The sequence below is a fragment of the Armigeres subalbatus genome, chromosome 2 (genome assembly GCF_024139115.2).
Source record: "Armigeres subalbatus isolate Guangzhou_Male chromosome 2, GZ_Asu_2, whole genome shotgun sequence".
NCBI classification, from domain to species: domain Eukaryota; kingdom Metazoa; phylum Arthropoda; class Insecta; order Diptera; family Culicidae; genus Armigeres; species Armigeres subalbatus.
This window is the reverse complement of record NC_085140.1, coordinates 28,067,986-28,091,140: the sequence shown is the minus strand read 5'-3', so window position 1 is coordinate 28,091,140 and position 23,155 is coordinate 28,067,986. Positions and strand designations below refer to the sequence as shown.

The 23,155-nt window shown below is 39.8% G+C and overlaps 1 protein-coding gene across 2 annotated transcripts in view; it reads right to left on the bottom strand.

Moving 5' to 3' along the window:
• LOC134218388 (rap guanine nucleotide exchange factor 4) overlaps nt 1-21,137 on the bottom strand; it is a 666,467-nt gene extending 645,330 nt beyond the window's left edge. For both annotated transcript variants that reach the window (XM_062697317.1, XM_062697318.1), the window contains exon 1: nt 20,194-21,137. The gene's annotated coding sequence lies outside the window, so the exon portion shown is untranslated. The remainder of the gene's footprint in view (nt 1-20,193) is intronic.
• Nucleotides 21,138-23,155: the final 2,018 nt, after the last annotated feature.

Below are 23,155 nucleotides of genomic sequence, written 5' to 3'. Positions count from 1 at the left end.
GGGTAATATGGATATACACATGGAGGAAATAATAGAATAATAATCAAAATATAATAATATTGATTTAAACGCATACCACATTAATTGAAATCATTATCATAAATGATGTCAAATTTGACAGACATTTCATTAAAGTGTTAGCGATAGATGCTATTCCCCGGAAGCTATACCTAAGATGGCAGCCCCATCCCGGTGGATAGGGAGCCTTGGGCCAATAACATACAGTTCCCGAAACATCAATTTGTACGAGAATCCGATAATGAAAGAATGCGGATTGATTATACGGCAACGACTCTTAGCGCGAAACAACGGACACGAATAGGAACATGGATCGTTTTAACCCTAGCCCAACAGGGTAAAATGGCACAACTTGCCAATGAGGCACGCCGCATGAAGCTTGAGATCCTGGGACTAAGTGAAGTTTGTTGGCCAAACTTTTGGAGAACACAGAAACACGTCGAAACAAGTTCTGAGGCTATACTCTGGTTTACGAGGTGAACACGCTCCCCGGCATCGCAGAGTTGGCTTTCTACTAAGCGCCCAGGCACACTCTGCACCTATGAAGTGGGAACCTATAAGTGAAAGGATAATCGTTGTCAGATTTAGAACACGGGTCCGAAACCTTACTATAATCCAATGTTATGTGCCAACCGATGCGGCCGATCTGCAAGGCAAACAGTTCTACAGCCAACTCAATGCCGTCGTAGATAGAATTCTGAAGGGTATATCAATATCTGTATGGGCGACTTCAATGCGAAGATCGGATCCGACAACTCGAACCATGAGCGCATTATGGGACGCCATGTTCTCGGAGAAATTAACGAAAACGGAGAGCTGTCCGCAGAATTCTGTGGTAATAACGACAAGGTGATCGGGGGATCGCTCTTCCCTCATCGACCGGTTAACAATGTCACGTGGGTCTCCTATGACGGCTTCACCTATAACCATGGTGCACCTAAACGACTTCGAATTGGCTGATGACGTTGCACTCCTCGCGCACGGCGCTCTGATATGCAGAGTAAGCTCCTTGCCGAACGCTCCTTTTCGGAAATCCGGGCAATCAGTGGAGAATGTTGAAAACTTCAGATAATTTGGTAGCCACGGATCAATATCTGCAAGGGCTGCCTTTGCGAGTTTAAGAAGTAATTGAAAAAATAGACAGATAAGTGAACGTACTAAAATACGAATTTTCAACTCTAACGTGTAATCTGTGCTGTTATACACTAGCGAAACATGGTGTGCATCAGTGGAGAACACTCAACGGCTGCAGGTGTTCATCAACAGATGCCTGCGGTATATAATTCGGGCCTAGTGACCTCACAACTGGATGATAGCAACAGAAATTCGGTATCGGAAGTGGGGCTGGGTCGACCACACTCTACGTAGGGGCGGAAATCTGTAAATAAGCATTAGACTGGAACCCAGCGCGGCATCGCAGCAGAGGCCGACCCAGAGGCTCATGGCGGCGAAGCCTCAATAAAGAAATAAAAGAAGTCGACCGAAATCTAACCTGGCAACAGATCAAAGTGATAGCTGGACATCGCTCAGGATGGAGATCTTTCAAGTCGTTCCTTTGCACCACCGGAGGTGTATACTGCCGCTAACCGTAAGCCGAGCACATCTGTATATGGAGGCCCATATACAGATGTGCTCGAATTTCCTCTCATGATTCTTTTTTTTATTTTGACTCTCATGATTCTGATTGGAGTTGTTGCTGTCGAAAAGACATTTTTGCAAAGTACAAAATACGATTGCTTTACGTTGTCCAACGGCTTGCGGTGGTGTCTTGAGCATAACCCTTCTGATTTTTCTTGAAAAAATAGCTATTAAGGAGGAGGATAGTTTTATGATAAATTTCGATCCAAAATATTCCTAATGACACATAAGCTGCATAATGAGCATATTATAACCAGTTATCTATCACTGCTAAGACAATAATATTAAATAGTATTCATTTCACCCCCAGTATCTGTTCGTATTACCTCCTCTGTATGTTATTATAATATTTTTATTAGTAATCTATTATTTTATACATCATCCTCCTCCTCCTTTACACAGAACACGCAGAAACTTAGATTAATTAAATGTTTGATCTTATATTTATTTAAAAACACAATGAAGAATAGAAACTAAAATTAGCAACACATTTTCTGATGAATTTATATTAACAAAAATATTACTTCTTATTTAAAATACGAACGATTTAATTTGTTTGTTCCGCAAATTATTCGAAATACAAACGAAAGTGCAATGGATGTTACGTCAACTATGAAATCATGGACAGTATAATAAAAATAATAAATTTTCAGAAACGAGGCTTACCTTTCAACTTACTAAACAATAAATTAAATCAGTAAAAACATAACATAACATAAATATGATTAACATTGACCATCTCCATGTAATCATAATGCGTTCAATCAAATTTAGTATTATTGATTTAAACCCTCCAAAATAAGATGAATCACCAAAATTGTATAGCATTTATTTTCAATCACAAATTTTAAACAAAGGTTATAACATAAGCATCTTATACAGAAAACTTTTTAATAGCTTCCTTTCGCACTGGAGGAACTTCTGCAAGTATCGTTTTGAAAAGTTTCCGGTACTGGGTGGTGTCCGGCGTGCGCTGGGGGATCTCCCCCTATATGTTCAATGTTCATGTTCTGTCCCAAAAAAGTATTGAATGTTGTTGTCGGGTCTTTCTATTTTCCAAATAATGAAATCCATAAAACAAAAGACAATTAGTTTTCACATTTTTTCATTATTGTTTTTTTTTCAAACTCTACTGTTTTTCTTGCATACACCCGTTCTCCACACCAATCGTCACAAAACTGTCTCGTCTGTCATACGTGTTAAAGTCCTGCAAAAGTGACGATCTCCGTGTTACGATCAATAACATCTCACCGCTCTCACGCAGGACGTCGCAATCCACTCTGTTGCCAACTTTACTTACTAACTTATGGGTCCTATACTGCCGCTAACCGCAAGTCGAGCACATCTGTATATGGAGGCCCAGGCCCAGTCGAGCACATCTGTATATGGAGGCCCAGGCCCAGTCGAGCACATCTGTATATGGAGGCCCATAATTAATTGCGTTAAATAATTGCGCCCTCCCAATCACTAACAACAAGAAAACCGATGCCTATGCAGGGATAGGACCTCTTTCCGATGCTGGGATTGAACTACACAGGATTTTGTTTTTACACGATTTTTTTTCGCTCGTATTTTTGATCGTGTGACTTCAATTTGCCACCAAACTCTTCGCAACATGTTTCAAAAAATCCAGAATAAATCAAAGAAAAATCACATGATAATTAATATACGTTAAATATTTAGGATGAGTGGAAAATTGAGAAAATGTAAATCGCGTAAAAACAAAATCCAGTGTACTTTTAACGGAATCTTGAACAAAATAATTCCCGCGCGTGGGAGAGCGACTTTCTTGTTTCCAATATAGTAAGCTTATCAGCCGCAGTCCTTCGTTAATCATTACGGGTGCTCGTACACTTAACGACAACTAAATGGGCGGGACTAATGATCTTAATGCATTAAATACAAGAAAGCTACTTTCTCGCACGCGCGAGCCTTTTTTGACGGAGAATTACGTCCTACGGTAAAATAGGGGGGTCATTTCAAAGTTTCAAATTTGGGACCGTCAAGAAAAAAGGTCAGGAAGTACGAGCCAATAACTCAGCCGTTTTTCAACGGATTCCAGAGATTTTGGTATGAATCAAACAATAAACTCGCCAGTCAATGCTGAAATGGCACACAACAGTAAATTAGCCATAAAATGTTGATGATCAAATATCGTATCTACTTTCGCACTATACGTAATTCTATTTTCAATTGGCGGTCGTATCTTGGTACAACGCTCTACTTTTTTTTTCGAGATTCCGTGGAGAACAAATCTATCTCACTTGACTGCTATTGATGCTGTCCATGCGTATTATTTTTTGCAGCGTCTTCCTCTGACGCGTGCTCATGATTCTGCAGCCAACAGAAAATTTCTTCCGCCGCCAAGCGATTATGATTTGCACTTTGAAGAACATTTATCTTTCAAATAGAATGAACCGATTTGTGTTAAATGTATATCATTTATTTATTTTATTAGACTAATGCAGAAGTGGCCTGTGCGGTATATAAGAGTCTTCTCCATTCGGCTCGGTCCATGGCTACACGTCGCCAGCCACGCAGTCTACGGAGGGTCCGCAAGTCCTTTCCCACCTGCTCGATCCACCTTGCCAGTTGCGCTCTTTGCCTTCTTGTACCCGTCCGCTCGTTGTCGAAAACCATTTTCACCGGGTTACTGTCCGACATTCTGGCCACGTGCCCGGCTCACCGCAGTCGTCCGATTTTCGCGGTGTGAACGATGGGTGGCTAGATTGTCAGTTTGGTACGGCGGCGAACTCTATTTGATCGGAGCGTCTTGTGGAGTCCTCCTTAGCCGTGCGGTTACAAAGCAAGACCATGCCTAGGGTGGCAGGGTTCGATTTCCGGGGCCGGTCTAGGCAATTTTCGGATTGGAAATTGTCTCGACTTCCTGGGCATAAAAGTATCATCGTGCTAGCCTCATGATATACGAATGCAAAAAAAATGGCAACCTGGCTTAGAAACCTCGCAGTTAATAATTGTGGAAGTGCTTAATGAACACTAAGCTGCGAGACGGCTCTGTCCCAGTGTGGGGATGTAATGCCAATAAGAAGAAGAAGTCTTGTGGAGTCCAAAGTACGTACGATTTCCAGCCACTATGCGTATCCGAATTTCTCCGCTGGTATCATTTTCGGCAGTCACCAGTGAGCCCAAGTACACAAATTCTTCTACCACCTCGATTTCGTCACCACTGATGCAAACTCGCGGTGGGTGGCTCACATTGTCTTCTCTTGAACCCCTTCCTATCATGTACTTCGTCTTCGACGTGTTCATGATTAGTCCGATCCGCTTGGCTTCCCTCTTCAGTCTGTTGTAGGCTTCCTCAATCTTCTCAAAGTTACGTGCCATAATATCTATGTCGTCGGCGAAGCCAAATAGCTGGACGACTTATTGAAAATTGTACCACTCGTGTTAATCCCTGCTCTTCGTATTATCCCTTCCAAACCGATGTTGAATATCAGACCCGAAAGACCATCACTTTGCCGTAACCCTCTGCGCGTTTCAAAGGGACTCGAGAATGCCCCTGAAACTCGAACTACGCACATCACCCGATCCATCGTCGCCTTGATCAACCGTATCAGTTTATCCGGAAATCCGTTTTCGTGCATTAGCTGCCATAGCTGATCCCGATCGATTGTATCATATGCGGCTTTGAAGTCGATAAATAGATGATGTGTGGGCACGTTGTATTCGCGGCATTTCTGCAATACCTGACGTATGGCGAACACCTGGTCTGTGGTAGAGCGTTCACCCATAAATCCCGCCTGGTACTGCCCCACGAACTCTCTTGCAATTGGTGTTAGTCGACGGCATAAAATTTGAGAGAGTACCTTGTAGGCGGCGTTCAGCAATGTGATTGCGCGGTAGTTGCTACAATCCAGCTTATCGCCCTTTTTGTAGATGGGACACGACACCTTCCATCCACTCCTGCGGCAGAACCTCATCCTCCCAAACCTTGGTAATCACCCAATGCAGCGCTCTAGCCAGTGCTTCACCACCGTGTTTAAACAGCTCTCCTGGTAGTTGGTCAACTCCAGGGGCTTTGTTGTTTTTCAGCCGGCCGATCTCCTCCTGGATTTCCTGGAGATTCGGAGCCGGAAGTCGCATGTCCTGCGCGCGTGCTCCTAGGTTCATTACCATACCGCCACCGTTGTCTGCCATATCGCCATTCAGGTGCTCTTCGTAGTGCTGCCGCCACCTTTGGATCACCTCACGCTCGTTCGTAAGAAGGTTCCCGTTTATGTCCTTACACATATCGGGCTGTGGCACGTGGCCCTTACGTGAACGGTTCAACTTCTCATAGAACTTTCGTGCGTTATTAGCGCGGTACAGTTCCTCCGTCTCTTCACGGTCTCGATCTTCCTGCTGGCGCTTTTTCCTCCGGAAAATCGAGTTTTGTCTGTTCCGCGCCCGTTTGTATCGTGCCTCGTTCGCCCTCGTGCGGTGTTGCAGCAATCTCGCCCATGCTGCATTCTTCTCCTCAACTAACTGCTCACATTCGCCGTCATACCAGTCGTTTCTCTGATCCGGAGGCACCGTGCCTAGTGCAGCGGTTGCGGTGCTTCCAATGGCGGATCGAATATCTCTCCAGCCATCTTCAAGAGATGCTGCGCCTAGCTGCTCTTCCGTTGGGAGTGCCACTTCCAGCTGCTGCGCGTAGTCTTGGGCTAGTCTACCGTCTTGTAGCCGCCCAATGTTAAGCCGCGGCGGACGACTCCGACGCGTGTTGATCACCGTCGAGAGTTTTGGGCTCAGACATACTGCGACGAGGTAGTGGTCGGATTCAATATTCGCACTGCGGTAAGTGCGTACGTTCGTGATGTCGGAGAAGAATTTGCCGTCGATTAGAACGTGGTCGATTTGGTTTTCCGTTACTTGATTAGGTGATTTCCATGTGGCCTTGTGGATATTCTTACGGGGAAGAAAGTGCTTCGGACTACCATTCCGCGGGAGGCTGCAAAGTTTATGCATCGTTGGCCGTTGTCGTTCGATACGGTATGCAGACTATCCGGTCCGATGACCGGTCTATACATTTCCTCCCTTCCTACCTGAGCGTTCATGTCACCGATGACGATTTTGACGTCCCGCAGTGGGCATCCATCGTATGTCTGCTCCAGCTGCGCATAGAACGCTTCTTTCTCGTCGTCGGATCTCCCTTCGTGTGGGCAGTGCACGTTGATGATACTATAGTTGAAGAAACGGCCTTTTATCCTTAGCTTGCACATCCTTGCGTTGATTGGCTGTCACCCAATCATATGTTGGCGTATCTTAGGCAGCACTATGAAGCCGGTTCCCAGCTCGTTGGTGGTGCCACAGCTTTGGTAGAATGTAGCCCCTCGATGCCCGCTTTTCCACATTTTCTGTCATGTCCACTCCGGCAAATCTCCTGCAGCGCCATGACGTTGAAGTTGCGGGGATGTAATTCATCGTAGATCATCCTGCCGCAACCTGCGAAACCTAGCGACTTGCAGTTCCATGTTCCAAGCTTCCAATCGTGATCCTTTATTCGTCGCCTAGGTCCTTGCCGATTATATCGAGTCGTATTATCTCTTATATTGCTCGTAAATCTTGATTTTCCAGGCAACTTATTGGGCCTGTGCAAACCTCCTGTCTCGTCGGAGGGCCATATATTTTGTACTGAATTAAACTGATATTTTCGTAAAACGATAACCTGTTTATATTACCTCCCACCCCCTGTTCATTTCACCCCAATTCCCCTATCAGGTCCTTATTAGCTCAAAGATGAAAATTCAAGAGAGCTTCCTCGGTTTTCGTGTGCCATGCCTACACTACACGAACAACGCCGAAAAATGTTCATTTGGAAACTTGTTGAATACGACGACCGAGCAGAGCCAAAACGGAATGTGCGGAGGAACCGAAAGGATTACAGCTCATATGGAATTACATTTTATGATCATCATTGTTGAGGCGATGGGACGCTAGATGGTGGTGCTGATAGCGACAATGACGATGACGACGGCGATGTGGGGGAAACAAAAAAAAAGCTCTATCACTGGCGGAAGGATGCTTCTTTTATTTGCGTGCTGATGTGTGGAGGGGAAATACTTTCGGCATTCCACGTGGCTTACGCGACGGTACCCGGTGAAGGTGGTGGTTCGCATTCCTGACACCAACCGCATCATCGTCATCGCCGGCAAGCCGATTCGGAGGATGACTGGATGACGATGTCAAGCTTAGCTTAGTTTGGTGGAAAATTGAATGCTTAAGCGATTTGTATTTAATAAGGAAAAAGAAGACAGAAGAAGGTAATGTGCTTGAGTATTTTTTGCAGCTGGTTCAGTTCAGATGTAATTCTATGAGTAAAACGATGAATCTCTTTTCGTCGTATGATGAATGAAAATTCATATAATTTGTTCTCTAAATAAAGCGTCGAGTCACAAACAATAAATCGGATTTATAATTGTGGTGGGAATACGCATATGAGTTGTACTTTTTTCTATGACTACATTCTCAAAGGAGGTATATATACTGTGTACTCTGCGAAGGCGAGAAAATTTCCTACCAGAAATGTTCCAGCAACGGAAATAAAGTCGATTAATCACTACACGAACATTCTTCAACATCCAGGACCACACATAATAATTCAATATCTGCCGGAAAATGGATTGTTTTCAGCAGCTGTTCCGAAATATTACCAACAACATCGCTTCATGATTTGTTTTGCTGCTTTATAGTTACTTACTACCCATAAAGCCTGAAAACCAGTTTTTTTTATTTTACCCAGCAAGTCATGCATCCCACGAGAATTCAATTCAGATACAACCGCGTGCGACGAGCTCAACCAAAAGATCGTAAAGGTAGAGTAACAGTCGTACTTTTTTTTCGCCGATAGCAAACTTGACTCAGCCGAGCTCTCAACAAACATATTTTTCTGGGAATTCAATTAAATTGACATTTCCTTGATTGCACACGTATTTTTTTGGATTTTGTGAACTGTATGTACGATCGCACTATGTGATGTATGTAGGAAGGTCATGGATTCCGTACCGTACCGTTCAATGCGAAAGGGCATTTTACTCCACTAATTAAACAGGATCACGACGCAGTTTAGGTTTACAAAGGCTATTGTTCTTCTACCGAACGACGACGACCGATACCAATAATATGGCAGACAACGAGTAGATTCACTTGTGGTAGTCTCATATTATTAACAACTTAAATTTTTAGGTTCAACGAAATTCGCCGAAATTGGTTGAAGCGTGTTCATGTAATGTTCATGTTCATGTTTACTGCTCCTGAACTTCATCTGCTAGCTCCTATTTATGTCCATTCCATCAAAAATAAATCAATTAAATGAAATTTGATTTGATTTTTATTTTTGTAATTTTTTCAGCAGGGAAACCTTTTATTATTATAAAGAAGTGACGAGATTGGTGCTGTATTTCTTTCTTTCGCGATGAGATGAATGCAAGGAGATGAAAATGGCGAAAGTTCCTGTACACTCAAAATAATTGACCACTTTGTCCACTATGAAATATGTAGATCTTAAAATCAGCCTTACTTGAATTTGAATCATATAAATAATACGGGACTGTCTCCGATTGTGTGCGTGTTACGCTCATAACATTTTACCAAGGGGTCGTTCAAAAATGATGTCACAAGTTTTAGGGGGGAGGGGGTCTTTTTTTTTTTTTTTTTTTTTACAAGGGAGAATGCATTTACACACTAACCCAGTACACGTGCATTGTAGTTGCCAAACTACCACACGGAAGTGTACTGGAGTGTCGGACTCGACCATACCGGTAATACCGACTAAACTCCTTGGGCTCCACCATCGTTTCCCCAGGAACTACCTCGCAGTACTACTTCTGGGGGTAGGGGGGGGTCTAAGATTTTGTGACAGTACATGTACTAGGTATACAAAAAAGCGTGACAGAGGGGGGGGAGGGGGTCTGAAAATCGCAAAAAGTAGTGGACGTCATATTTGAATCGTCCCCAAGTCAACATTATACAGTAAAATGAACACCAATGGAAAATTGCAACTTTTCTCCTAAGTAATTACATATAAAAAAACAGTATCTCTTATATGATGAAAAGCAACAATAATTTCAAAGAATTGAACATAATTTGCATTATTTCCGAATTTGATGATTACACAACTATTATGCCAAACGACCATCATGCCAAACGGCGTTATGCCAAATGACCTACCACCCCCCCTAAAGCAATACCTACAAGAAAAAAAGTACCCAGCGTTGAATATTTTTGAACTTACTTTTGAGTTATTTTTTCTCTTCTCTTTCAGTCCATCTTTTTTCTGTTGTCAAAAACATAGGAGCGTAACAATGCAGTTTGCTGACTGAGGTCGAAATTGAGTAAAGTAAATTGAGTGAGTTGAGTGAATAAAACTTTCGCCAGATACTTTTTTAACATGGGAGTAAAAGCAAACTACTTCGACACCATTTACTCAAATTTGGCTTCCCGTACGGAAGTGCAAAGTTGGGTGGATTTAACTCACTTTTGAGTAGTTTAGTTCTTCCGTGTATGATAACTTTTTACTTTTCAACGAAATTTATGCAAACTTTGTGTTATTTGGTAGTCCAAAATGTCGCAAATGCATTGCCTGTGAGTAGTCATATAAAAATATTACAGAGAACACGTTATAAAGCTTTTTTGAAATATCATGAAAAATGGATTTTAACAAGTGCCACCTTTACCGAAGATGTTTCATAGCCCTTAATTAGAATTTTATCTATCCTATAATAAAAATGTTACAAATCCAAACCACAAAGGTTATGTGCTTGAAAGTGTTTGAATAACAGTCTTGATTTATGTCTTGTGATGGAAGTCAGAGAAAGATGGAAGAAGGGAAAAGAAAGAATGAAGAAATAGGAAGGAAAAGAAGAAGAAAAAAGGAAGAAGGAAAGGCAAGAAGAAATGAGGAAGAAGGAAGGAGGAAAACGGAAGAAATAAGAGAGAAAGCATAAGATAGAAATCAAAAGGAAAATGGAAAAAGAGAGAATAAATAAAAAAGAAGAAAGAAGTAAGAAAGAAAAAGAAACAAGGAAGAAAAAAAATATAGAAGAAAAAAGTAAGTAGAAGGAAGAAGAAAGAAGAAAGAAGAAAGGAGAAAGAAGAAAGAAGAAAAAAGGAAAAAGAAAAAAGAAAGAAGAAAGAAGAAAGAAGAAAGAAGAAACGGAAGGAGAAAGAAGGAAAAATAATGAAGGAAGAAAGAATAAGGAAGAAGAAATAAGGAAGAAAGAAGAAGGAAGAAAAAAGAAGAAAAAAGAAGCAAGAAGCAGGAAGAAGGAAAAAAGATGAAGGGAGAAGGAATAAAAAAGGAGGAAGAAGGAGGAAGAAGGAGGAAGAAAAAAGATGGAAAAGGAAGCAAGAAGCAGGAAGAAGGAAAAAGATAAAGGAAGAAGGAATAAGGAAGCAGGAAGAAGAAAGAGGGAACCTTCCTTGAAGGTTCAGGAATAAAGAAACAAGAAGGAAGAAAGAAGAAGGAAAAAGGAAGAATTATGAAGCAAGAAGAAAGGAGGAAGAAGAAAGAAGGAAATAGAAGAAATTAGTGAGAAACGAAAAGATAAAAATCAGAAGGAAGATGGAAAAAGAAAGAATAAATAAAAAAGAAGAAAGAGGGAGGAAGTAAGAAAAAGAAAGAAGGGATAATATAGAAGAAAAAAGTAAGAAGAATGAAGAAGAAAGAAGAAATAAAGAAGAAGAGAGAAGGAAAAATAAAGAAAAGAAAAGTAAGAAAAAGGAAGAAGAAAGAAAGAAGAACGAAGAACAAGGAAGGGAGAAGAAATACGGAAGATGAAAAAAGAAAGAATCAAGAATGAAGAAGGAAAAAGCAAGAGGTTTGCTTCTTACTTCTCATTCGGCGTAATGGCCATTCTGCCTAATGATCGTTAGGCCTAATGACCATTCGCCCTAATGACCTTCAGTCTAATGGCCTGACACCGCATCGAATCCTACTTTTGCAACATTTCAAACAATTTTTTTGACTCCATATACGTACGTCAAAACTTTTTTTATGTCTTTATTGGCGAGACTTTCAGCACAAGGCTGGCTCGTCTCGTTACGTAAAAACTGTTTTAAGTATTAAAATCAATAAGGGTTACGGCAGCTATTTCCATCTGTGATCTAATTCCCGTCACAGGCACAAAAATCAATGAAAGCAACGATCATTTGCAATAACTCCACTGTATTAGAACAGTCCTCTTGAGACTACGTTTCAATACGGATGCAGAAAGATAGATAGCAGAAATGTGTCTCTTTTATTGATATTTGAGCCTATGACAACAATTACCTGGCACGGCAAATGCTGTCAATAAATCAATAAGGGTTACGGCAGGTATTTCTATCTACGACGACAATTATTATTATAACGAACTAATTAGAACGAACAAAAATACCTGCCGCAATCCTACACTTCAGCATTTATGATTTTTTGGAATGGAGATACATCGTTCGCCATTACGCTTTAATGTCTTAGGCACTTCCTCAGAACTAGCGTTTTTGTGTTTTTTTTATGTAATATCCAGAGCCGTAGCGTGGACTCCCGGCGCCCTTGGCGAAATCTTTTTTGGGCGCCCCTCTCTTACTAAGAAAAAATGTGCAATATTTCACAATCCAATAACATTTCGAATCCCACCTTAAAGCTTTATAAATTTTTATTAACGAGATTTTCTTCTTTATGTTGACTCATCTTGTAAAAAATTAAGAATAAAAAGTTTAGTAGATTGAAGATGCTTTGTACATATAACAAGCAGTATATTAGGCGGTATGTCCCTGGAAAGTTTTTAAATGTTGTGAGCTTTTACACTAATTTGCAAAACATGGTAAGATATGATAGGAACTTGGCAGAGTCGTGGGTATTTCTGGATCCTTGTATGGAATCTGTTGAAACATCCAGGCTGAAAGATCATTAAGATTGCTGAAAGCTATTTACTTACAGCTCATAGTGTCCTACGGCTGTTTCTTGCTCTTAATGGAAGGAATTGACGTACTTGCAAGTACATCGCAGAGAAAAGAGATTTGAAAATCGTGGCAAATTATATACAAATGTCCAATGGTTGGAACAATAAAATCCAATTCTGAAGTGGATCGGTCGATGATCGAGCTCGCCAACGGATTTCGGATCAAGAAAGAATGGGTCTGTCAGTGGTTTGGAGGTACTTTGTTGGGTTAATAACGTTCAACTTTGAAGTGGTCGGAATCGACATCGGAAGCAGGAGGGCCATGTTGTGAAATGAGGCTATGAATGCTTTGATAACACCACAGATAAAAATATGTTGTGATTTTAAATGTATTTTCATGCACATATTTGGAACATGCAAATAAACGTAACATTCAATCGATCTCACTATTCCTTTGAATCGAAATAAATTTAAACGGTGTTTGCTTGTGAAATTCAATCAAATTTAATTGAATATCGAATGTTAATTCGATTGATGGGGTAACCTGCAGTTTTACACGTCGTTGAATTTTCAAAATTATTTGCTGTGATGGCTTGGCACATGCTGTATGTATTGCGGATCAATTTTGCTAATCTACGAGAGCTTTGAGAAATTATAACCAAAGTAGTCATTTAAGCAAGGCACATTATCACTGCTTATTGTAATTCCGCCATGTCAAATACGGCCATGATGATAATTTTGAGCATGAGCTTGAGCTTGATTGACTGCTCGTAGTTGCTACTCCATTATGACTAGATCAGCTGTTCTTGCACAGGGAACTGACAGATGTTTGCTTGGGACTAGCACACATCTTCAATGTACAAGTACTGGTGATCTCATTTGTTAGGTCATACTGGCGCCTGCCACGTCAGAATGCAAGTCAATGTAGGGAAGGGGGAGGAAATGATGATGCAATCACTCGCCCACTGTAAGCCGAATACACCTCTGCACTTGCCACGAGTTAATGCGGAATTTGTTGGAATTTTTGGGTTAGGTTCGAGAGGCAGAGGTCCGTCTTGGTTATCGAACGAACTGCCAATGTGATAGTTAGGAGAAAGCAACTGATGGAATTTCTAATTGGATGTAGGAAACGAGCTCTATTATAGTTCATTTCCAATTCTAGCAGATTACTGTTAGAATACTCAAGTTGAAGGTGTAGGAACAGTAATGGAAACGGTATGGAAGTCCATTTCCAGTTCTAGCGATTGCTAGAACATGCGAAATATAGAGAAAGATACAAAGTAAGAGAATGGGACGGACCTGTGATTGAACCCACGACCTCCTGCGTATGAAGCAGAAGCAGTAGCCATATGACTACCAAGCCCGCTCACAAATGCGGCCGTGATGATAATTTTTCGGACTAAATGAAGTTTTTCTGAATGAAATGAGCTAATTTGTCTTAAATCTACACCATTCTTACCCTTACCCCTACCCGATATAAGTCATTAGCGCAAAAGGTCTTTTACACTCCTGTGGCAGTAATTGTGCCCGAAAATGATAACAACCCGATCTACAATTTGCAAATAACTTTTTGAATGTAAGTTTTCTAGACTTTTTCTTTGTAACCGGAGAAACCGAAATGTTAAGTTGAGACCAAATCATTCGACTTGTATATTTGAGATAGAAGAAAGATTAGATTTCATGAAATATCTCCGCCATAGACCTTTGGACTTTGTAGTCGGTTTGTTATTAATTGGCCCTGTAAATAATACAGTTGTTCTATTTCTCATGCCATAATTCTTGATTCCGGCGCCCCGCTGAGGTCTGGCGCCCTTGGCGGGGGCCAACCCGGCCAACCACACGCTACGGCGCTGGTAATATCAATTTATTAATTTTAGAGATCGTAGAATGCCATGCGCGATTGAAGACGTTTTAAATTTTCTGCTGCTTGTTTTTTCGATCATCCGCGGGTGACAAATATTCGGACTTATCAAGCAATTAAAGTGAAAGTGGAAGCAATCTTCTCCTCAATCCGTGGTTTTTTGTCCAGTTCAGAAATGCTATGATTTAGAAATATGAATTACGAGTGTTAAGGATCAATTTTATGTCGTGAAGAGTGCTGGTGTTAAGACGTGTTTATCGATAATTTCAAGATAATGCGAACGCGGTGTTTCTTTGCTTTTTAGAAGACCTTGCTGGAAATGGAAGCTAACAAAATAGCAACGCAGGAGTTTAAGATAAGTAACAAGTTACTTACAAGTTTACCTGGTGACCAATTAGATGTAACTTGTAGCAATAGAAATTAACTTTTCAGCAGCAATACAAATTAGAAAGCCAACAGACTTTTTATTCTGTTGCTTTCGTTCCCAAAATAATAGTGTATATGCATACAATTGCCTTTACACAGTATGGAGGAATTTCTTGTTTTATTTTTCATTTAACGGCACAACTACTCTGGATCGTTTTATTTTATTTTTTTAGACTTTATTTGGGTGTTTTTTTTAGGCCTAGAGTTTATCACTGAGATACACTCAATTGTTTTTAATTATTTAATGCATTTATTGTCTGATCTACATTCAATCTTATTTCGATATTTGATAATTCTTCAAATTTGTTCCTTTAATAACACATATGTATGTATGACATTTTTCAGAATTCTGGGATTTTGGTATGAAGTGAACAGGATTTTTAAATTCGGAATTGTAGTATAGAAGTATTTCTGGTAGAAGTATTATTCTCCCATTAGGCAACTGATAATTTGGAGACTTAATTTTTTTAAAACTGATTGATTAAATTAGTAAGCAAGTTGAGTTGAGAGTTGAGCAACACGCAAATTATGAAAACAATGACAATAAACACCAATTGAAATAATTTGCTTTCAAATTCGGTTCGGTTGTGGGCACCTCCACGTATCTTTTGACGGAAAGCAGATAATGTTATTCTGATATATGTAATTCATTTGCTATCGAAATACGATGTTTTGTGCAGAATACCAAACTAGGTAGTCACCTTTACTTTGAATCATGAACAAATAAAAAAAATCTACGTAATAATCAACACGAAAATTTTGTTTGACCTTTTGTGTCTAAGTTGTGTCTAAGTGTCATAAAATGGTGTTATTGAATTTAAAAAGTGAGTTCTAATGCGTATTCATACGGTAAATTTAGTCTTTTTTGTGGATCAATAACGACTGCCATCAAAATTTCAGTCCGAAAATTTGTTTCATCACTTTCCTGAAAAGGTTAATAAATTCGGTTGTGGGCACCTTTATTGGTTCGGTTATGGGCACCCCCTTTTTATTGACAAATCGTTCAATATCACTGAGTATATCAACAAACATATTAATAAACTAATTTTTATGCTGTTTTTATGCATATTCTGCTAATCAATCAGTGATAATTTATTGTAATAATAAGTTTTATTATTTATTTGTTTTTTTAGGCGCATCTAACCATTTATATGCGTTTGTTTGTTGCTTGAAAAACAAATGTACAGTATTCATAGGTCAAGTACAGTCGTGATTTATTTAGTAGGCAGAACGGTCGGCCGGTCATCACATAATTTGTTCTGCTTTGTGCGGTCAGCAGAACGATCGCCCGATCATCGAAATGTTGTTCTGCTTTGTGCGGGCGAGTAAATTATTAGAAAGTGAAGATTCAGTTCGCGTCAGTAAGCAGAACGATCGGCCGGTCATCGATAATTTTGTTCTGCTTAGTGCGGCCGGTAATTAAAATAATTAGTGTTCGTTCGATTATGTTTTGAATTGTTTAAACTACACGCTATACACGGCATACCGTTTACCAAAACGAACCCTGCCACAATACCTACCCCATATATTCAACATCCCAGTGATTCATCGTGGAAGTGTAGATGACTCGTCAGCTTCTATCAAAGCGAGAATCATGTCAACATTATCCTACCCATTCCTTAATTGGCCTTCATTTGGACATGGCCAGCGCCGGTATTGCTTACTTTTAGGTTACCAGTTCTTACACATTGAAGATGATGTTAGTCCCAAACCTCATCTGTTGGTTCTCTGTGTAATTACAGCTGACCTGGCAATAACGGAGTAGCAACCTTGGGCGGTCAATCATGCTCATGCTCATGCTCATGCTCATGTAATATCAATTTATTAATTTTACTCAAAATCAGGAAATTTGAAAGAAGAGTTTTTTTTCTGTAGTGATTTGAACACTCCAATCAAAAGCGACTACATAATAACTACAACACACATTTTTTTTTAAATCTGATGGCTCGCAGTAGGAAAAAGTTGGGTGAGTAAGTGCTGAACCTAACAGCACACATGTAACTGCAACTCATATGTAACCAGATTCAGACACAATCAAGTTGCTTTAAACTTTTCTAGTCTGACTTGTGCTGCTCGAAGATGGTGCTCCAGGATTTCAGAAACGAATAAAAGAATCGAACTTTCCTGATTATGGATCGACTGTACGTTTTAATTATATTTGTTGAACGGCTACTCACTGTGTCTTTTTCAATATTTTCCCCTTGAAAAAGACACAATTCCCGTGTTGAAACGTCGGGTAAATAAAAAAAAACTTGTGAAAATTTAGGACCAAGTAGCGGTTTAATAAATATAAGAATCGTGAACTATATCAAATCTGGAACTCTCAACACCCGTTTGTTGAACGTAGTGGCGTAACCAGAAAATTGGTCTGGGGGGGTTTTCTGAACATTTTTTTTTTCGAAAAAAAAAATTTCTTTTGAAAATGATGTCTCTGGTGGGGGTTTTATGCCCAAAACCACCCCTCTGGCTACGCCACTAGTTGAACGAACTCTGCAGAGAAAAGCATGCAGATCAGAACTCTGCATTTCTTCTTTTCTACTCTGTCTTACGGTGGATATCAAAAGGCAATGTTTTTACCCGCATTTTTGAATAGAGGGATGGAATCAAAATTGTCTTGATAAGTTAAGAAAGGTATGCTATGCTTGCCAACCTCAATGAAATGGAGAAGGCCGTCAGAAATGTCTCGCTTACCTATCAGACATCGTTGACGAACTTAACTCGCTGAACTTGCAGTTACAAGCAATGCAAACCAATCTGATTCAATTCAGAGACAATTTGCAAACTTTCCCGGCAATGTTGAAAAACTAGCGTCGCAAAGTTTATGTTAAATTATTACAAATTTAATATACTGTGCAGTTTTCAGAAAAATATATTAAGCTCTTTTTAGTGGAATGTATTAAACCGTCTAAGACGAATTAAGTACTGTCCATTTAATTCCACCAGTTAATTTTCGTTATCTTTGCAGATACGTATTAAGTCGAGTCAAGTACAAGACACTGAAGACGACCACACAGTTGTGGTCGAAATACGTATCTGCAAAGATAACGAAAATTAACTGGTGGAATTAAATGGACAGTACTTAATTCGTCTTAGGTGCAGTTTTATTGAGGAAGAATCAACTTAGATGCGGATCTCGAATTATAACTCAAAGGCCATCTTACCTCACTGGAGCAATAATATGATCGATATTTTATTGAGCTAATTCATTAGTTCGTAATTCGTTTTTGTTACATTGACCAGCCTTCCAGATAAAATTCAGAATGGATTGGAAAGAATTGTATGGATTCATAACGAATATTTGGATATGCCGAATGGTCCATCGTCTTGCGAATTCGGTGAAAAAATTGAGCCAGTTTTGATGTGCATTATTCGAAGCGTATCCCAAAGTCGTATTTCAAACTTTCAAGATTCTAATAACGTTTACTTCTACATAACTTTGCGAGAGTGGATTTTCAACACATCTCTAGATAAAACCGAAGCAAGAAACAGATCAAACATCAACGACGATTTGAGATTCACTTTATCAGGTGCGCAATCTCTTGTATCGATGCTGGTACCACAAATGCAAGTAGAATTACTGATCCTGAATTGCATCTCATAGCTCCGATATACATCCCATGAAAAACTTAGTAATGAAAAAGAATTTGATTTGTTTCTTATTATTGTGATTTTTTCAGCAGTGAGTACGAATGTTGGCAAAAACAACGAATTTAGTGCTGTATTTCTTTGTTTCGCGATGAGATAAATATGTTCAGCGAGATGTAAAACGGAACAGTTCCCCTACAAATATCATACTGCATAAATCATTGTTGAAGAATAAAATATCAAAATGATCAAAAATATTAAAATAGAATGATTTAAGAATATATGTTCGTTCTTGATTTCAGCTTGACAAATTCAGGGGGCCGTGGGCACTTGACTTATCGTAAAGGAGGTCGCGAATCCGAAAATGTTGGGAACCACTGATTTAAACAGATGATTCGTATACAATTTTTTGTTTCATAAGTTTGGCAGGATTCAACTCGCGCTTCATTTGAATCGTCTTAGTTTTGATAGTTGTGACACACTGAGAGTTAACAAATTTGGATGTAATTTGATTGTGCACACGTCATTTGAAGTTTGTATGGAAATTACTGTGAACGTCGACCCTTATGTAAAAGACCGTTCCGTGAGGTGGCCCATGAACTATTAAAATGTAATCAACACGTTGACTACTTAGAATCCTAAGATGAAAGGCAGTTATTGTTGCGAAGCGATATGTCGTTTGGAAGGAAAGTAATGAAGAAAACAAAAAAGGCTCATTATTGATATTGATGTTATTATTTTATCAAATTTCCCAAGGTTCAGTATTTCCTCAATAACTTTTCTTACAAGCATCAAATCGTTTCGCAACAAAGACTACCTGTTTTGTTGTAAATTTCCTATGCTGTCAATGCACTCCCATATATCAATTGGAAATGTTGAGGAACGATTTTCCATTAAAGTTACTGTTTTCATACTAATTTTAATACAAATTTCAAACTGCGCGTGCTCACTCAAATTACATCCAAATTAGCTAAAAAATTTAGAAGGATTATTAGAATGGAAAATGCAATCTTTGCATGCATCGGGAAGTAAACAAGTCAAAATTTGAATCACTCTAGTGTACACATATATATTACGTGCGAATTATTTTGAGTATAGGTCTCGATCATTTGTTGACCGGATTTCTTGTGAGTTTACTGACGTGGTTGAAATACGTATCTATAAAGAAACGAAGTGGAACTAAATGGATTGGTATTTACTAGTCTCAATGCATACATAGTTTTATTACAAAGTACTTTGATAAAACAAAACCGTCACTTGTCTCAAGATTAATCTCTTCAATTCTGCCACTTTGTAACTTTGCAAATACGTGTTTCAACCTCATCAGTGACGTCGAAATACGTATTTGTAAAGTTAGTACTTATACGTTTAGTTCCACTTCTGTGCAACTTTACAGCTCTACATTACTGACGTGGTTGAAATGCGTAAAGTTACAAAGTGGAACAAAATTGATTAGCATTTACTAGTCTTAATGCAAGTAAAATGTTCTCTTGAACAAGCTCTGAACATTCTCCGTTCTACAAAGCCGTATTTTTTCCTCCATTAAGATTATCCGAAAAAATAATAGATGAAAAATAACGCCAAACTGTTGATCTCAAATCCGACTTATTTATGTCCAATCAAAAACTGGTTTTTCTCTTTAGAATCGCATCATTCGCCGACTTTCCAATTTGCATGACGACATTTTTTACACTTTCACCACCAATCAGCAAATTTCGATTTAATCTAATACTCCGATATAACATCATTCAAATATCGCAACAAAATATTTAAAACATCGCCTACCTTCTTCGCAGTCCAGGTTCGCGCCACAGTTCGTAAGACGTTGTCCACACACGGGTTCACTCTTTAGCCAGCGAAGCTTTTAATTCGGAGGCGGTAGGAAAAACAAGTTCACCTACTCATCAGCATTCGCACTCGCCATGGAACTTGCTGTGTTGCATTCAGCGGTTGTTTTTTTATTCGTTTATTCTGTTTTGGTACCACAGTATCCAATCGTATGTTGTCTGCAAAATTCTTCCAACAGTGGTTCACTTTCTTCTCGATTCAAATCGTTAGTTGATTTACTCGCAAGCACGTAACTCTTTAAGGTTGATTTTTTTCACCATTCTACTCTCTGGGGCAGAAGAAAAGGTCGGATATTGGTTTCCTATGAGGTTTATCGATCCTATCCTTTCTTATTTTTAGATAAAAAAAAATACACGTCCTAATGTTGTAGACCCCAGCTGATGGACTCTAGAGGCGAAAAACAACTCCTAGTAATTGTATAAATTAACCACAGTCACTCGCACCGAAAGCCTTCCAAGAGATAATCCATTTCAATCAAATTGGCTTTTTCTTGCACGCACCGTAATGAAGGGACACCACCGATGCCCGTTTACGCACCGCTATCACTTCCCGCACCTTCAACTGCTCCGCATCTTGAGCATCCCCAACCGAACACGCTACTCACATCGCATTCGCACACCAGTTGGCCTACCACAACTGTAGACATCACCGTGCCCGTCGTCGTCTTCTCACATGGCGCGTAGGTGGACACTCCGCCGCACTTTAAATCAACCTGCCCCAACGTTTTGCACCACGAAGGGAAAAAATGCGATCAGTAACGCCTGTAACGTTCCAATTTACTTGCAGCACCCACCCACACACACCTTGGACCTTTCCCGGTTTGGGGGCTCCACACCGAAAGTAGATCTCACGGCAACCGATTTTTGCACGTCTACACCGGACTCGCGTTCAAATCGAACTGAACTGGACTGAATCTGGCTCTCGGAATGTTGCTGTCGTTTATGGTACTGCTGCTGCTGCTGCTAGGCTAGAGCAAATTCTGCCGCCTCCTCTCGTCAAGGTATGATTAAGGTTCTGATCCCCCCCGCAGGGCAACGCGGAAACCAGTCTACCAGAATTCGCACATAAATGCCATGTCGTTGACTGGAGGAAGCCCGTCGAGCACACTGTTGATGGCTGCTGCTTCTGGGGCATTCAACAGGAAGCGGCGAAAACAGAGAGCGTCAGGTGGGTTGGAGAGCGAGAGAGATTCTGTTTTGTTATCAGCGTTGGGTCCTGTCTCTTGGAATTTGATAACCGAGAACGTTGTCGTCCCGTCGTGAGGGGGCTCTCGCTCTCCCGCTCTTTATCTTTGAGGGTCGTCGTCAGCTGCTGTGATAAGGATACTAACTGCATCCTGGCTAATGGCAATAAAAAATGGAGTAGATTTGTCAAACTAATGAAAAAAGGTAAATTTCAATTTCAAAATCAATACAATTAACAATTTTATGGTAAATAAATAGGTAGGATGTCAATGTTACCATCACCCTCGCAATCGGGCTCTTGCAGATTAAGAAAATCGCTTTCAAAGATTAAAAAAACTGATAAATTCTTCAAAAACAAATTGCAGATTATGAAAACCGCTTTCAAAGGTTAAAAAACTGATAAATTCTACACAAACAAATTACAGGACATCAAGGGCTCATTCGAAAGGGAGTTTTAAAATAGAATCAGTAAGTAGAAGGAATTCATGGACGTGACTGGTCACTTCTGTACGTCGTTTTGCTCCAATGCTACATCTAACATGATTTTCCATATTTATCGCCATTTTATTTTTATGATAATGTACTGAAATTGTGTTTTTCTCATCATTGTGGATCCACAGAAAGGCACTGTACAAGTTTTTTTTAGTAAAAGTTGAAAATTAAGGAGTTGTTCAAAAACCGATATTGAAAAAAAAATTGGGGCCTGGGTAGGAGGTATATGTTAGAAGAATTCCATGTAAAATTAGAAAAAAAATCAAAGTTGTTTTCTGTAGAGTTCTTCAAGAAATTTGTTTGAAAAGATTTTGAAGATTTTTTTAAGAAACTCCAGGGAGAATTTCTGAAGGGATTTCTTGGGAAATTTTTAGCGCATTTTTTATGAAAGTAAGGAAATCCTCATGTGAATTTCTGGAGTAGCTCCTAGTAGAATTCCGGGCGGAGGAAATTCCGTAACAAAATCTGGACGAACTTTTGGAGGAATTTCTGAACAAACTTTCGGGGAAATCTTGCAATAACCAGAGGAGTTCCTGGAGCAAGTTCCCGAATAACTCCAGAAGGATTTCTTGGAGTACCAGGAGAAATGTCAGAAGGGTTTTGCAGAGAAATTCTAGGAGGAGCTTCTGGAGAAAATCCTGGAGAAACTTTCGGAGGTATTTCTAAACAAATTTCCGGGGAAATTGTTGGAAAAAAATTCCGGAGGAAATCCTGTAATAACCTCCTGTGGAATACCAAAAGAGTTCCCGAGTAGTTCCATGCAGATTGTTCGTCGGAACATTCGGAGTAAATCCTGAGAGAATTTTCGGTGGAATTCCTTGACAAACTTACGAAAGAATTCCGACATGTACTTCTGAAGGAATTTCCGAAAAAAATCCGAAACGATCTTTCGGAAAAAATCCGAAAGAAATTTCCGGAGGATTTCTTGTAATTCCTGGAAGAACTTCCGGAAAAAAATCCAGGACGAGCTTCCGGAGCGATTTTTGGACGAACTTCTGAAATAATTTCTGGACGGAATTTCTGAATGACATTTGGGAGGAATTTCTGAACAAACCTCAGAAAGGTTTCCTGGAAGAAATTCCGGAATAACCCCCAGTGGGAAGCTTGCAGAGACTTCTGGAACAATTTCTGGATAGACTTTCATTGAAATTTCTGAACAAACATACGGAGTAATACCTGAACGAACTTTCCGAGGAATAATTGCAATGAAGTCCAGAGGAACA